The sequence below is a fragment of the Antechinus flavipes genome, chromosome 1, assembly GCF_016432865.1.
Source record: "Antechinus flavipes isolate AdamAnt ecotype Samford, QLD, Australia chromosome 1, AdamAnt_v2, whole genome shotgun sequence".
Classification (NCBI taxonomy): Eukaryota; Metazoa; Chordata; class Mammalia; order Dasyuromorphia; family Dasyuridae; genus Antechinus; species Antechinus flavipes.
The window spans coordinates 618,590,698-618,607,362 of NC_067398.1; the positions used below are offsets into that span (position 1 = coordinate 618,590,698).

Here is a 16,665-nt window from a genome sequence, read left to right on the forward strand (position 1 = left end):
GCACGGAAAACAAACATTATTTGGGCATTCCTCTCACCTCTGCAGCTGATCAGAGGTTTCGCTCTAGCCTTCAGTCTGGTCTAAAATCTACTAACTGAACAACTGGAGCAGGAATCTCAGACCAAAAGGATACCTATAATATTCTCATTGTGTCATCTTTCAAAATTTCTAGCTAGATGATGGTAGTTTCTAGCTGGCTGGAAGTAGTTTTACTGAAACCAGGATGAATTAATAGAAATGTTGTCCAAACCCAAACCTAGGTTAAGAACTTATAGAACTTAGACCAGGAAAGCCATATATCCACTCATTCTACACACACACACACACACAAACACACATATACACACACGCACACACACTCACACGCGCACACACACACATTTATAATTATATATGCTTTATTTCTATAGTACATATAATAAAGTATACATTTATAGGAGTAGACTATTTATCCATGCATACCATATACAGGATACCATGTATACATACACATATGTATACTAAATATAATATTGATTTCATAATGATGAAGGAAATAAGAGGGAAAAACAGTAGATCTTTGAAAAAACTAATTAAAAAAAGAAAGCAGCTCAAAGGCAAAAGTGTTAAGGGAGACAGAGATGGTTTCAGTGCATTGTGACCTATCAACCTATTTATATATGACTATCTTCAGAGTTTTGAAAAATAGAACTGAAAAACTTTTAATCAAGAAACTTTGTGGAGTATAAGTTAGAAAAGGGAGATCAATAATCAAATTAGAAAAGCAAGGGATAGTTTATCTATCAGATCTTTGAAGAACTTCAAAGAAGAACTAGAAAACATTAAGAAATATAAAATGGACACTTTTGATTACATTAAATTAAAAAGGGTTTGCACAAACCAAAAAATGCAGCCAAGACTAGAAGGGAAGCAAAAAGCTTGGAAAATTTTCATACAGCCAGTATTTCTGAGAAAGATCTCATTTCTAAAATATGTAGGGAATTGACTTAAATTTATAAGAATATAAGTCATTGCCCAACTGATAAATGGCCAGAGGATATGAACAATTTTTAGATGAAGAAATTAAAACCATCTATAGTCATATAAAAAATGCTCAAAATCACTATTGATTAGAGAAATGCAAATTAAAACAACTCTGAGACCCACCTCACATCTATCAGATTGGCTAAAGGTGACAGGAAAAGATAATGATAAAGGTTGGAGGGGATTTGGAAAACTGGGACATTAATGCATTGTTGGTGAAGTTGTGAAACAATCCAACTGTTCTGGAGAGCAATTTGAATCTATGTCCAAAGGGCAATAAAACTACGCCACTACTGGATCTGGGTCCCAAAGAAGTCATACAAGAGGGAAAAGGACTCACATGTGCATAAATATTTCTAGCAGTTCTTTTTGTGGTGGCAAGGAATTGGAAAACGAGTAGATATCCATCAATTGGGGAATAGCTGAATAAATTATGGCATATCAAAGTAATGTTCTATAAAAATGATGAACTAGTTGATTTTTTAGAAAGGCCTGGAAAGACTTACATGAACTGATGCTGATTGAAGCAAGCAGAATGAGAAAACATTGTACACTGCAACAATAGGATTGTGCAATGGATCAACTACAACAGATTTGGTTCTTCTCAGTGATTAAGTGATCCAAGGCAATCCCAACAATCTTTGGATAGAAAATGCCATCCACAAACAGAGAGAGAATTATGGAGATTGAATGTAGATCAACACCCACTATTTTCACCTTTTTTTTTCTCTTGTGATTTTTCCCTTTTGTTCCAATTTTTCTCTCCCAAAAGATAAATATGGAAATATGTAAAAAAATGGATGTGTATGTATAACAAAAATTATTTCACACATAACTGGGGAAAATAAATATAATAAAAAAGAAGGGGGAGATCAAGCTTAAAATTCCTCTTTAATTTTCTGAGAAGCGCAAAAAGGCTAAAGAATAAATAACTATAAAGACCATGAATTTTAAACAAAAGTTGAGAATATATAGAAAAGGAAGAAAAACAATGAAGTGAACAACTGGAAAGAGTTCTTCTTAGAAAAAAAAACAACCTTAAGAAACAAATATAATTTAGAGGCAAGAAGAGGGATTTTGAATGCTAATCATGTAAATGAGAGGGTAATAAAGAGGAAAGTTAGAAAAGAAAATAGGCAAAATTCCAAAATTGTGGAAAGAGTTGACAAATGTGAAGAGAAGAATTGAGGGAAAGAAAAGAACATGTGAGAAAAGGCTTACATCAAAGTACAGTAGGCAAAACTAATCACAGGAAGAAAGCAGTCACAAGAGGAATAAAAATAATAACAACAATAAAATATTAAGTAAGAAAAAATAGCATTAGGAACACAAATGGAGGAAATAACTAACAAAACTCATCAGATTAGAAGAAAAACAAACCATTATCTGTTATTTATAAGAAAAAAATCTAAAAAGTAAAAACAGATATATCATGAAAATAAATCTGCAACACAATTTATCATGCATCACGATTCCAAAAAGCAGGAACTATACTCATGATGCTATAAGAAAAAAAAAAAAGAAAGGTTGAGTTACCTGACAAACATTTATTAAGCACTTATTGTGTGTCAGACACTATTTTAAAGGCTAAAAATATAAAAAAAAGGTGAAAATATGCTACCTACTCAAAAGGAGCTTATTTTCAAATAAGAAACCTATTAAAATGCATATAATATCTATACAGTGTAAATTCAAGGGAATCTCAGAGGGAAAGTACTAGCAATGGCAAGGTGGGATTAGGATAGAGGAAGGTCTCCTATAGAAAATAGGTTTTGAAATGAATTTTTAAAGAAGTCAGGGAAGGCAAGAGTCAGAAGTGAGGAAGGAGAGTATTTTGGGCATGATAGATGACCAATGAAAGGAACCAGAGTCAATGTACATGGTGGGATGATATGGAGGTGGTCAAGAAGTGGCACACTAAGCCTGAGAATGGGTGAGATAAGGCTTTCTAGATAAACTAGAGTATGTACAAATGATCTTCTACTTTATTACTCTAATTATGCCATTCTTCCCAGCATTTGCTCAACTTAGGATAAAACAAAATTGTATTGTGAACTGACATAGGGTTTGTGCTGAGGAAAAAAGATTCCTTCTCTCCAATACAATGATATCAAAGAACCCCAGACTTCAGACGAAAATGTAGAGATATTTGAGAGAGATGATTACCATGTCTCCAACTCCTGCACTTGGAATGGAACTTCTCCATTTTACTACCCTGAAGACATTCAGAGACATGAACCGGTTCAGTCATGAGCAGCAGAGATGGGTGATGAGGAGGCATGAGACTGACAAAGAAGAAAGAAGGTCATGGTAAACAGTATACTCTGCCCTGTCCACTGACATTTATGAATTTATGAATTAACTGGCATGACTGACAATAATAATTAACATTAATTTTTAATAATATAATATTTAAAATTGTGTTATATATTACATAACTATTATTATATAATAACATTTATATAACACTTTAAAGTTTGCAAAATGCTTTAGAAACATTATCTCATTTTATTCTTAATAATCTGGGAAGTAAATTCTATCATTACCCAGTTTTACAGATGAAGAAATTTAGAGATTAAATGACTTGCCTAGGGTCACACAGATCTTCCTAACTAGGACTGGTGCTCTTTCCAGTTATAGGATACTGAAAAGGGAAAAAAATTCTCTAAACTAAAATGATAGTTTTATGCAAAAGTAAAATACAAAGAAGTATGTTTTAATTATGATGACTAGTTTTGGCCCTAGAAAAGACATGAGAAACTATACCTCTTACCTTTCACTGGAGAGGAGAGAGATAATATGGTCATATGTTGCAAACACAGTCAGACTCAGGTGATGTTTGGAATTGGTTACATAATTTTTTGTTGTTTTTTACAAGGCCAAGGTTATTGGTGGGAATGGTAAATCAGGAGGTAACTATGATGTAAACTAAAAGTCATCAATACAACTTTACACAATCTAATAATATGACAAAATGGTCACTTTGCCTTAAGGATTGGAGTTACAAAGTGATTGTAATTCTTCATCATAGTTTACATGTGTTTCCTATTTTTATCATAATTTTAAGAGGCTGTATAAGCCATTTGTAAAATCATGACCTCATGGCCTCAGTGAGGTTTAACAGACTTGGGGTGCACCATACTAGAGAAGAGATCAGTGGAAGAGCATTGAGAAAAGACAATGATAAAATCCAAGAAGTAATAGTGGTGGGAATGCTGTGTGCCTAAAATGCAATCTTAGATACACAACTCTTTTATCTGCTTTCTGATTCAAGAGAAACAGGACTTCATGAACCTGCCTATTGACAGGACTAACCTATGACTCTTATCTGTGTACATATGGACTTCTCCTTCTCCTACCCCCAACACCAATGAGATTGCAAGCTTTTTGCTAGCAGGAACTATTTCTTTTTTTTTTTTTTTCTTTTTCTTTTTCTTTCTTTTTCTTTTTTTTTCTTTCTTTCTTTTCTTTTTTTTTTTTGCTATATATCCTTTTTAGCACTACCAACTATGTGCCAAGCACTGTGCTAAGTGCATTTTATCTCACTTGCTACTCAAAACAACCCTGGCAGGTAAGTGCCTTTATGACCTTTACTTGATAGCTGAGAAAATTGAGGCAAACAAAGTTAAGTGACTTGCTCAGGGTCTAAGAAGGATCTGAAGTATGATTTGAACTCAGTTCATGTTAATCTGAGTGGAGTAGTATAGAGAGAGAAAAGTAGAGGATACACAACCATCTACTAAGTGACTCCTTCAGGCTTCTTCAGCAAAAGAGACTGAGCAGAATATGTCAGATAGAGAGAAAAAGAACCAGGACAGAGTGAATAAAGTCTGAGCTTAGGAAAAAAATATCCAGGAGAAAAGACTGATCGATAATGATTATAAAGAAGCTGGAAAGGATGAGGATTAAGGAGTTCATTAGATTTAACAATTAAGAGATTATTGGGAACTTTGCAGTGATTGGTTTTAGTTGATAAGGTTAGAAGCCACTTTGCTGAGCATTTAGAAGAGAGTGAAAGAAGAGAAAGTGAAAACATCAAATATAGTCACCTTTCTGAAGGAGTTTAGCTAGGTGAGGTGAGGTGAGATGAGTTAAAGTTAGGGAGGTGAGTTTAAGGATGCTAACTAGAGGGTCTGCTCTGGCAAGTGAACTTTTTTTAAAAGATGAGAGAAATATGAATCTTTTTATAGATAGTGAAGGAATGAGCCAGTAGAGGTGGAAAGATTGAAGATAAAGGAAGAGGGAATGGTAGTATGGTTACAATTATAATACAAGGTATTAAAGTCAGAAGCCCTGGATTTTAATAATGGCTCTTCACTCAATAGTTACAGCATGCGACCATGGGCAATTCATATTTCTCTGAGCCTATTTTCTCACTTTTAAAATGGGGCTAAAATAAAAATAAATGGGGCAAATTCCTTTACTACTTAAATAAAATTGTTTCAAGGATTAAATGAATTAGTGGAAAAGTAACAGCCTTGTAGTTGATATTCATGCAAGTGTAACAATGTTATCATCACCCATTCTTGCATCACAAGATTGTAGATGAAAACTAGGATAGAATTGAAAAGATATTAAATCCAATAATTTCATTTTAAACTTAGGGAAACTGAAACTAAGATAGATTAAATCTTGCATTAGGTCACACCTCTTAACTAAATATTTGAAGTAATATTTGAAATCTTTTTTATAAACACCCTGTTGCCTAATTGCCTTTCCCCCCCTGAAAATCGAATAGATAATACCAAAAATTCATTGTGGGGCTTTCTGCATACACAGGCCCACCCCTAGCTCAATGTCTTGAACACTTACATAATCAGTGTTTGTTGAATGAATGAATTTAAGAATACCTAAGGATTAACTAACATTTTTTTGGCTATGCTTTGAATATTTCTTATATGTCATATGCTTTCTCTGACAAGACTTCAGAATATCATGTATTTGGTTTTGGGGAAAAGTCAGTTACCTTTCTTTTTTTTAATGGCCACATTTCCCACTCATGGGCTTCACATCTCTATCTCACTGTTCTTTTTGGGGCTGTCAGACAATTCTACTTTCTTTGACTTCAGCATTTTCATTTTATGAGGCTCTCCTGGAAGGGAATGGTGTCATTTATGATTTAATTTAAAGACTATGCATTGCAATAAACAGGACCATGGGAGGGTAGGCAAGTGCCAATAGTCTGCACACCTCTGAAGGATGAGATGGCTGAATTGTGATAAGTACCAAGTTCCTTAAGGAGGCTTACTGCAGAAAGAAGAATGTAAGACATTCCCCCATCAGACGCAGAACTCAGGATCATGCTGTATAGACAGAGTATTTAGGAAAAAGGACAGGGTTAGAATATTATAATAATCTGATATGATTAGATCTCAAGGGCTGTCTCATTGCAGAGGCAATAACCTGTGTTGTTCCAGAGAACAGAATTATGATCAATAGACAGAAATGATAGGTAGTATAAATGTGAGAAAGGAGATCTGTCCCGGAGACCTGAGCTCATATCTTGGCTGCAGGATTTATTACCTGTGGGATCATGGACAAATCACTCCCTGAGAAGCATTTCTCTTATTTCTAAAACCAGAATAAGAGCATTTTGTCCACAGTGTTCATATTTGATGAAGTACTAACACTTACCATGTTCCCTTCAAACCTGGACCAACCAATAGCTTCCTACTACCTTGCTTCTGAATGAATACCTATTCCCTCTTAACTCCTTCCTATATTTTAGCTCCCTTTATATGTGCTATTTTCCTCTATTAGAATGTAAGCTCCTTGAAGGCAGGTTTGTTTTTTTTTTTTTTTTTTCATTTTGCATGTATTTCTAGCATGTAATACAGTTCTTGATACATAGGAAATATTTCCTAATGGTTCTAATAATCTCTCTCTGTGTCTCTGTGTCTTTCTCCTCCTCTCCTTCTCCTCTCCCCCTCCTTCTTATATCCATATCATATACATGATATATATACACACATTATATGTAAATATGTATATACATATCCATTTCTATATACATATCACCTACCTCATAGGGTTGTTTTGAGAATTAAATTATATATATATTTTCATATATATATATGTATATTTATAAAGTGTTTTGTAAACATTAAAACACTATATAAATACTTATCCTTAGCACTTTGACCATCATCATCACCATTATTATCATCATAACTTTAGCCATCATTGTTGTTATTGTTATCATCATGGTAATCATATTGACTTGCATGTGTTGAGGTTGAGAGGATGGAAGGAGCTTACTTCAGGCCCTTTTAACTACCCATTTCAAGCTTTTCCCTAGTCCAATTCATCCTCCATAATTTGCTCAAGTTACTTTCCTTAAGTGTAGGTCATCATGTTGACCCTTACTCAATAAATTTCAATGGCTCTCTTTTACTTCTAGGATAAAATATACTCATCTATTTGGCTTTTATAGCCCTGCAATTATTATTCCCTTCTTCCCTTTCCACCTTTCTTATGTCTTATTGCACTTTGTTCTGAGATTCAACCATGTTGGCTGACTCCATTGTCAGTTTTCCTGGATTTGCACTGGCTGTCTATTTTGTCTGAAATGTCCCCTTATTTACCACACTGGCTTAGAATTCCTTTAAGATTTAGATCAAGTGACACCTCTTATATGAAGCCTTTCCTATGTTACCCCCTACCTCTTCCCATAATTATCTTGCATTCATTTTGTATGTATTCTATATAAACTTATATAGGTAATGCTGTCTTCCTCATTAGAGGAAACTCCTTGATGGCAAGGGCTATTTATTTCACTGTTGAATTTATATCCCCAGTCTCTGATATAGTACCTGTTTCATAATAAAAGTTTAAGGGGTGTTTGTTGATTGATTTTTGGAAGACAATTGGAAATATTTAGGGTGAAGGGTAGGGGAATGAAGTCAATAGCTAGAATATAATATTAGATAGGATTATCAAGGGACACTACCAAGGGAAACAAAAATACTCACATTTAAGGGAAGAGAGAAGGAAAAAGGGTACAACTGATATTGGCCACATTTGAAGTAAAAACGATTCATCTTTCTGAGTTCAAATCCTGCTTTAGACACCTACTAGTTGTATGACCCTGGAATTAATCTTGTTGGCTTCAGTTTCTCACTTGTAAAATGAGTTGGAGAAAGAATAGCAAAACACTCCTGTATCTTTGCCAAGGTCAGAAAGAGTTGGATACAACTCAATGATTCAACAACAAAAAGAAGCTACTAAGAGACTCAGAAAAGTAATTATCAAAAATTTAGGAAATTATACAATGTATAATTGTATACAATGTAATTGTAACAATGGAGAATAAAGTTTTCAGAAAATTTTCTGAAGTCTTGTAGCTAGACAGTGAGGTGATAGGGAGAGAAAAACTAAAAGGGAAACATTTTCTCGGGTCCAGAAACTTGCATTTTACTGGGATAGGGAAGATACAATATGCTTACAAATAGAGAAGAGTGTGTTAGAGAAACTGCTAATTAACTTGGGATATTCTATCATATTTTCAATTAGAGCACTTCCACCTCAGAAATAAGCAATCACTACAAATCGAAGCTTGATTTAATGTTTTGCTAATTGTTAGTCTTAAGATCTTAATAATGCAGATGAAATTTAAAAGTATGTGTTCATATACTTTTCCCTCCTCACATCCCAATTTTTAAATATTTACCAGCATGCTCCTATAAAGCATATGCAAAATAATGCAACCTAATTTCAAGAAGGAGAGAGCACTGACACCTAAGGGAAAATGTCTTTTACAGGATGTGGCAACTGAACTGTGCTTTGCAGGAAGATAGCGATTTCAAAAAGACAGAGATGAGGAGACAAGGCATTCCAGATACAGACGATCACCTGTGGAGAAACAGAGGAAGGAAATGTAATACCATATGCAGGAAACAGCTAGCAGGACAATCTGACTGTTCAAGTGTCAAACACTGCAGAGAGGTCAATGAGAATGAGGACTGAAAAGTATCATTGCGTTTAACAACCAAAAAGTTACTGGAGACTTTGAGACAGCATTTTTGAGAATGGTGGAATTGAATGTCACATTCCAGAGCTTTAAGGAGATAGAGCTTAGCAAAGAACTAGAAACAATGTGTGTAGACTACTTCTTTGAGAAATATGGTTATGACCTAATAACACTTTACAATTTAAAAAGAGCTTTTCTCACAAAAGTTCTCCATTTTTATGGCTGGGAAATTTGAGACAGAGAGGTTAACTGATGATACACAGCTAGTAAGCATTAGAGAAAAGATTTTAGTCTAGGAGTTTTTGAATTCAAGTCCAGTTCTCTTTCCATAGTACCATATTTCCTTTCTAAAGGCAGAAGAGATAGACAGATAGAGAGACAGAGAGAGAGAGACACACACACACACACACACACACACACACACACACAGAGGCAGAGAGACAGAGACAGAGACAGAGACAGAGAGAGACAGAGAGACAGAGACAGAGAGACAGGGAGACACACACAAACACAGAAAGAAAGAGAGGGAGAGGAAAAGGAAAAAGGAGAGGGAGAGACAGAGAGAGAGAAAGAGAGAGAGAGAGAGAGGAAGACAGAGATGCAGAGAGAGCACCAACCAGAGAAAGAGAAAATGATAGACAAATAAAGACAGAGAGATGAGAGAAAGGAATGGATAGTAACTGGAAGAAAAAACAAGATGAAAGAATGGTTTCTTATTTTTCTGTTCCCTCTCATTTCTTTTATAAGATAGTCATACTTATGTATAATTGAAGACCAAAGGAAGAGAATTTGAGGGACTGATTAAAGATGCTAAAGATGGAGGAAATAATTGAAGGGCAATGCTCCGCAGAGAGTAGGGCTTAGAAGGGCACAGGTAGAAGGGCTAGTTTTGGGAAAGAGAGAACTTTTTTTTATGAGAAGGGAGCAAAGAAATAGAGGATAGGTGAAAAGGCATGGATAGACTGACATGATACATTGGGAAGATAAAGAAGCTTCTGTTTGAGATCCGAATTTCTCAATTAAGTGGGGATTGCAGGCAGAAAAGAGGAGGAAGGTGAAGCTTGGGAGTTTGAGAAAAATGAGGACAATTTGGAACAACCATCAGAAGGAAAAAAATGGAATAATTAAAACCAAAAATCAATGGGTAAGATTTCCAAGAAGCACTGAGACCTCGCTTGGTTCTGAGTCAGGTCTCTGATATTTTCTGTTAATACTCTAAGGTATGGGAGCAGACTCACAGAAAACTAATGGTCAGGTGATCTGAAGTTGGTCACAGAATAAGATTCATAGAATAACAGATAAAGAGTTGTAAGGGACTTAAAGGCCATCTCTATCAAGTTCTTCATTCTATACACAAAGACAATAAGGCCAAAAGAGATCAAGTGACTTGTCCAAATAAGGTCACATTGGAAGTAAATGGGAGAATTTGAAAATAGTTCTTCTGAGTCCAAATTCTATACTTTTTCCAATTAACCACTCTCCCTTTTACAAGGCTTGGCACATAGTGGAAATTCAATAAACATTTGTTGATTAATTTGATATTAAGGGAGTAAGGGGGTATCAATGAAAAAAAAATCATTAAAATTGCTGACCATGGTATTTAGGCTAGTCAGGCAGTCTTCTCTCCAAGAGGAGGTTAATGGAATAGATAAAATGGGAGTAATCCAGTAACTATTGTCATGGGCTCATTTTACTGTTTTTTTTTCCTTTTTTTTTTTTGACATTATAGCTCTTATTAATACTAATTATTATATACGCACAATTATTATTCTGTTAATAGCAGTCTGAAAGATGATGAAACAGGGAAGAATTTCCCACATTATTCTCTGAACTGGATTACATTCAGAGTGACAAAGTACCCATATAATGGCCTCTCAGTGAGGTGAAACCTTTCTCCTTAGAAGGCACTTTGCTGCAGGAGCTCACAGCTTGTCATGATTGTCTCCAGGGATCAAACCATCACCAAAGCCTTTGCCCACCAGGACTGACTCTTTTTCTGTTTGCTAGGCCTTTTGATCAATGGCAGCTGGTGTTAAGACCCAGCTCAGCAGCAATTCTCTGGCGTTTCTTCTGATGTTTTCAAAGGTTCAAAAGTAATTTGGGGCTTTTGTGTGGAAGGCCACAGGTTCAGGGAACATTTTTATAGGTGGAGGGGGAGTTAATTAGGCCCAATCACCATTTGACTACTTCCCCACTATTTAAAAATCCTCAGGGGAAGCTACTTATCTGTTAGCAGGCACAAAGTCTGCAGCTGTACAAATCATTAGTTTGGGGAATTTCCTATGGCGGGTGAGCAGAGCTGTGGCCTTTTAAATTCTATTATGCATTGCTAGGCTGTATGATTTACAGAGATTCAGTATTTTTAGGATTGAATGGATCTGAAAAGTCATTTAGTCCCAAATATCCCTAATCAGATATTCCCCTTGCTGCCCTCTCCCACTTAGTAGAAAGAAAACCCCTTGAGGGCAAGAATTGTTTTCTCCTGAGTCTTTATACACTTACTTCTTAGCATAATGCTTTACACACAGCAAGTGCTTAATTAAATTGTTATATCAGTTTTCCAGGCAACCATTATTTGAAGACCTCTCTCAATAGGAAACTCTCTATCTCCTAAGGCAACCCATTCCATTTTGGGACAATTTTGGTTGTTAGGAAAATCTTTATTGTAGGAAGCCAAAAGCTGTTTCTCTTTAACTTGTAGCCATTGGTCCCACTTCTGTCTCCTGGGCTCCAGTAGAATAAATTTAATCCTTTAGCCCATGACAACCCTTTAATACTTGAAGACAGTTATTATGTACCTTCTGTCACTCCACAGTCTTTTCTTTGCTGAATGCCTTTAGTGCTTTGAATTAATCCTCAACTGGCATGGGCTCCAGTCCCTTTAGATCCTGTGTTCTCCTTTTTGAATAGGTTTCTATCTGTCAATATTCTTCCTAAATGTGATGGCCAGAATTGTATGCATTAAACTGTTTTAAGTCATGAATCCATATTTGTGTCATGTAATGTAGTTCACAAAATAAATGTCCAATTATAGCTACAAATGACCCTCAATGTATTTTAATTCATCACATAGATAATATACTTATTGATCTAAAAGATCTTTATGCATATAATTATACTAACTATTTCTATAATAACTGATATGCTTAAAACTCCAATAACATGAAGAGTATGCACAATAAGTACTTTCAAATTAAGAAAGAAATTAATATACATTATATATACTGTATTTATTGCCAGCTTTGTTAGAAAAGGTGAAAATCAAAAGTTGGGGAACATGTGCATAAAAACTGAATAGATCCAATTTGAATACAGTAGCAAGATAGAGGAAAAAAATCACTGGATAAGAAGTCAAATGCAATGAATTTTTCTTTTACTGACATCATGTATAAGCTACCATATGTACTTAACTTAGGCATGACCTTGAGCAAATTACTTAAAAACTCTATGATTCATTTTTCTCATTAATGTGATGTGGATAATATGCTAGGTATATAGATTTGGGTCATTGAAACAAATAGATAAAATAGGTAAGTGTGGGAGGATAATTAAGATATAGAGACAAAAGATAGATAATAGAAAGACAGATTTTTTTTTTAAAGTGTGTGCTATATGGCAGGAAAGTGTTTGGGTTACAAATACAATCAAAGGAAACAATGTATATTTGCAAGCACTTTAAGTTATCCTGGAGGAAGACAACAGACTAAAGGGAGATGGAAAGAGATGAGGTGGGCACCTGCATGAAGACATGACTCCAGGTGAGAAAGGGAAGTTGTCTGGAGAATGACCTGAACTAGAAAGCACGGCTAAGGTAACTCATAAAATCGGCGTTCAGAGCTAGTGACTCACCAAGAGATGACAGACATCTTGAACTGGAAGTCCACTAGACAACCTATCTAAAACTGAACTGATTGAGTTTTTCCCTAAATCTTCTTGGCTTTCATACTTCCCTATTTCTGTTAAGGGAACCAGCAATCTCTAAGTCCCCCTGAATCAAAATATATATGTCATCTTTAATTCCTTACTATCTCTCTGGATGCCAAAATCTTTCAATTCTTCTTTTATATCATTTCTCTTTTATGGCCCCATTCTCTCCTCTGATACGGTGCTCACCCTGATTCAGGTCCTCACCTTATACTTGTACTATTTATAGTAGCCTGCTGGTTGGTTTGTCTACCATAAATCTTAATTCACTCCAATCCATACTCTATTTAGATGTTTCTTAAAACATTGCCCTGACCACGTCACTACCATATTCAACAATTTCCAGTGGCTCCCTATTACCTCTATAATCAAATACAAAATTATCTATAGAGCATTTAAAATTCTTTGTAATGTAGTTTCTGCTAGCTTTCTGGTTTTCTTATGCCTTACATATACCCTTTCCTCTCCATCTTCCCATTATACGTTCATTCCTTCCTTCTTTCCTTCCTTCCTTCCTTCCCTCCTTCCTCTCTCCTTCCCTCCCTCCCTTTCTTTCTTTCTTTCTTCTTCTTCTTCTTTCTTTCTTTCTTTCTTCCTTCCTTCCTTCCTTCCTTCCTTCCTTCTTTCTTTCTTCCTTCCTTCCTTCCTTCCTTCCTTCCTTCTTTCTTTCTTTCTTTCTTTCTTTCTTTCTTTCTTTCTTTCTTTCTTTCTTTCTTTCTTTCTTTCTTCTCATCTTTATTGCTTTTTTTGCTGGCAGCTATGTGTGCTTTACTTGTCTATTGCATGGTGACATGTTTCCTTTTCATGATTATCACTATCCTTTGTTTTTCCTCAATAGATTATTCTAGCCTGGGATAATAGGATTAAACAAGAATTCTAAATGATAGTACTATAACTCTTTTATATCTCCAGTATCAGAAAACTTCTTGGCTATTGTATTTTCTTTTGTTTTATACCTATATCCTTCAGGTCACTCTCTATGCAAAGGGTCTTTCTAGGTGGCTGAGAGAATCTTACTTTATTGGCCTCTTATGATTTCTTTACACAACTCTCTTGGTCTTTTCTGATTTTCTTTTATCATTCTCTTGGTCTTCCCTATTGTTCATTAGCCATTTTATTTTTTCCTTTCCTTAATATTTGAACTCTCTCTTGGTCAGGACCTTCCACTGAGTGTTTTGGGATTCAGAAATCGATTCTCTCTTTTAATTTTTCAATATTTCAATATTCATAATGCTTCCTGTGAATGCAACTGAACTGTATTATGTAAATTATGCCAAGATATTTCTTGAAAAAGGAAAATGGAAGTGCTAAAGCTGGTGGCTGCTCCCCCTAAAGGATATATATCACTAATATGCATATTACTAAGAGGAATAGATACAATCCCATCCCAGTGGCGAAGTCCCTGATATATAGAAAAGGGATTAGATGTATCCAATGGGTTAAAGTTACAGTAAGTCCACTTTTGGTTTAATATAAGAAGAAATTTCTAATTTTACTACTAAGTAGTAATGAACATTATTCTGAGTGATCCTATGCTCCCTCTTGTATTTTGCACATTCCACATGTATGTAAGTGTTGACTAAGTGCAAGCTCTTTAGGGTGACCAGAGGCATCAATTTTATATTTCTTATCTCTGACTTTCTCTGTGGAGTGGCACTGACTCATTGTCAAAGGGTATGGTGGATTTGTGGACCTGACAAAATAAGGTTAATTGTGAGACTTCTCACACTGGAGAAATCCCACCATCTTTTGAAGTGATAGTGATGTGATCTTGACATAATGGCATTAATTACACAAAGGAGACAAATATGCTTAAATACTATAAGAATAGATTATTCCTAGTATAGGATCACTATGCAAACAGTGAGAACCATATGGTAACTGTACTATACTATACTAATTATATACTAGTATAGCTAGTATACTAACTATACTAATCAAGTAATGCTGAGCTTTCCTCTCTCTCAGACCTCAGTACACACACACACTCACACACACCACACAGTAAATGGACTTGGAACCAGGTGTTCTAGGACATATGCAATATAAGTTGGTTTACATTCCTACTTCTACCCCACTCTGTGAAGTCAAAGAACTGAGGCCAAAAAGTAAAGGAATTCTCGTCATTGAATTGATGGCACTGATAATGCAATTGGAATATTGGTTCACTTCTGGGAATGGAATTTAGGATTTTGTTAAAAAAAAACAAACAAAAAAAAAAAACAGAACTTGGGAAGATTAGTATTTTCCCTGATTTTGATCATTTAGCAAATAAATGGCAAAGACTCAAGAAGACCTCTAGCCTCTCTTAGCCCATTATGGAAAATGGTGACTAGATTAAACTTCCAGTCCCAGAAAAGAGATGTCCCATCTCCATCTCTGATTCTCTCTGGTGTCTCTTATTATTTTCAATTTTTAGCATGTATTCTCTCTGCTACATTAGACCATTTTCTCTCTTCTTCTCCAATCAAAAGATTCCATTGCTCCTATGACAGTTGGAAGGGTAACTATAGAATAAGTTGAGATTGGAATTATTCTTACAATTAGAACTATCTGACAGTAGATTGGTCTGCTTTGTGAGATAATGCTTTTCTGAAGGTGCTTTATAAGAAGCTGGATGACTGTTGAGTAAGTTATGGATAAGAACTTCTACAATAAATAGGGGTAGGTCTAGAGATGATCTCCAAGAGTCTTTATGTGTTTAGGCAAATAAGGATGGTTGTGAGAATCACACAAAAATGTCTGTTGAATAAGGTTACTTTTATTATATCTTTTAAAGAACCTTGAATAGCTTTTTTGGACAAATGGAAGATACTCTTGTTGGCGAGGAACATTTAAAAATATTTTTCTGTATTAATCTAATAGACTCCTATATTTTCTATCTTTTAGTCCATTAAAAAAAATAATAAATCTGCCTTTTCTCTACCAATATCCCTCATTGAGGATGCTCTTACTTCATTTGTAGAAAAATTTCCTGAACAATTGGTGTAAATAGGAAAATAGCCACATAGATTTTTTTTTTGTCCAATCTCTTTAGTTGTGTCTATCTCTTTGGAATTCTATTTGATAGATAGTCAGAGATAATGGAGTAGTTTATCATTTCCTTCTCAAGGTCTTTTTACAGGGGAGGAAACTGAGGCAAACGGGGTAAGTGGCTTATGCAGAGTGATACAAGTTGTGTCTGAGATAGGATTTGAATTCAGGAAGGTGAGTCTTACTGAGGCCAGGCTTCTACCAGTTGTGCAACCTGGCTGCCCAAATATAAGTGGGGAGTTCATGCTATCTCAGTTGCCTATTTAATAGAGTTTGAGATTTTTGTGATGTTTTGATATTTTTACCTTCCTCAGTGCTCCTCATAATTGTGTCATCTTGAACATAGATCCACTCTAAGTATATTTGTTTGAATCTAGCTGCTTTTCCCACATTTGCTCTCTTTGGTTCCATTTCTGTGTTTCTAGTAAACATATTTGGGACTTGTGATGTCAATATCTAAATATCATGATTCAACTTTTTGACAGTGAAATAATTTGTTATAAAAATCTTTGTAGATTCCCCCCATCTTTTTCTTTTTCTGTTTCCTTTCTATGTTACATTTTCATCCTCATACTGTTGTGATAAATTTATTTATTGGATCTTTTGACAAGCTTCTTTAAACTAGTTTTATATTCCAATGCAGGGCTTCTTAAACTCTTTCTATTTGCATCCCCCTTTTGCCTGTGAAATTTATATACAACCCTAAGTATATAGAT

At 35.0% G+C, this 16,665-nt stretch overlaps 1 long non-coding RNA gene across 1 annotated transcript in view; it reads left to right on the plus strand.

The window, feature by feature from the left end:
* LOC127544448 (uncharacterized) overlaps positions 1-16,665 on the plus strand; it is a 70,283-nt gene that overhangs the window by 52,609 nt on the left and 1,009 nt on the right. The gene's annotated exons all lie outside the window — the stretch shown is intronic.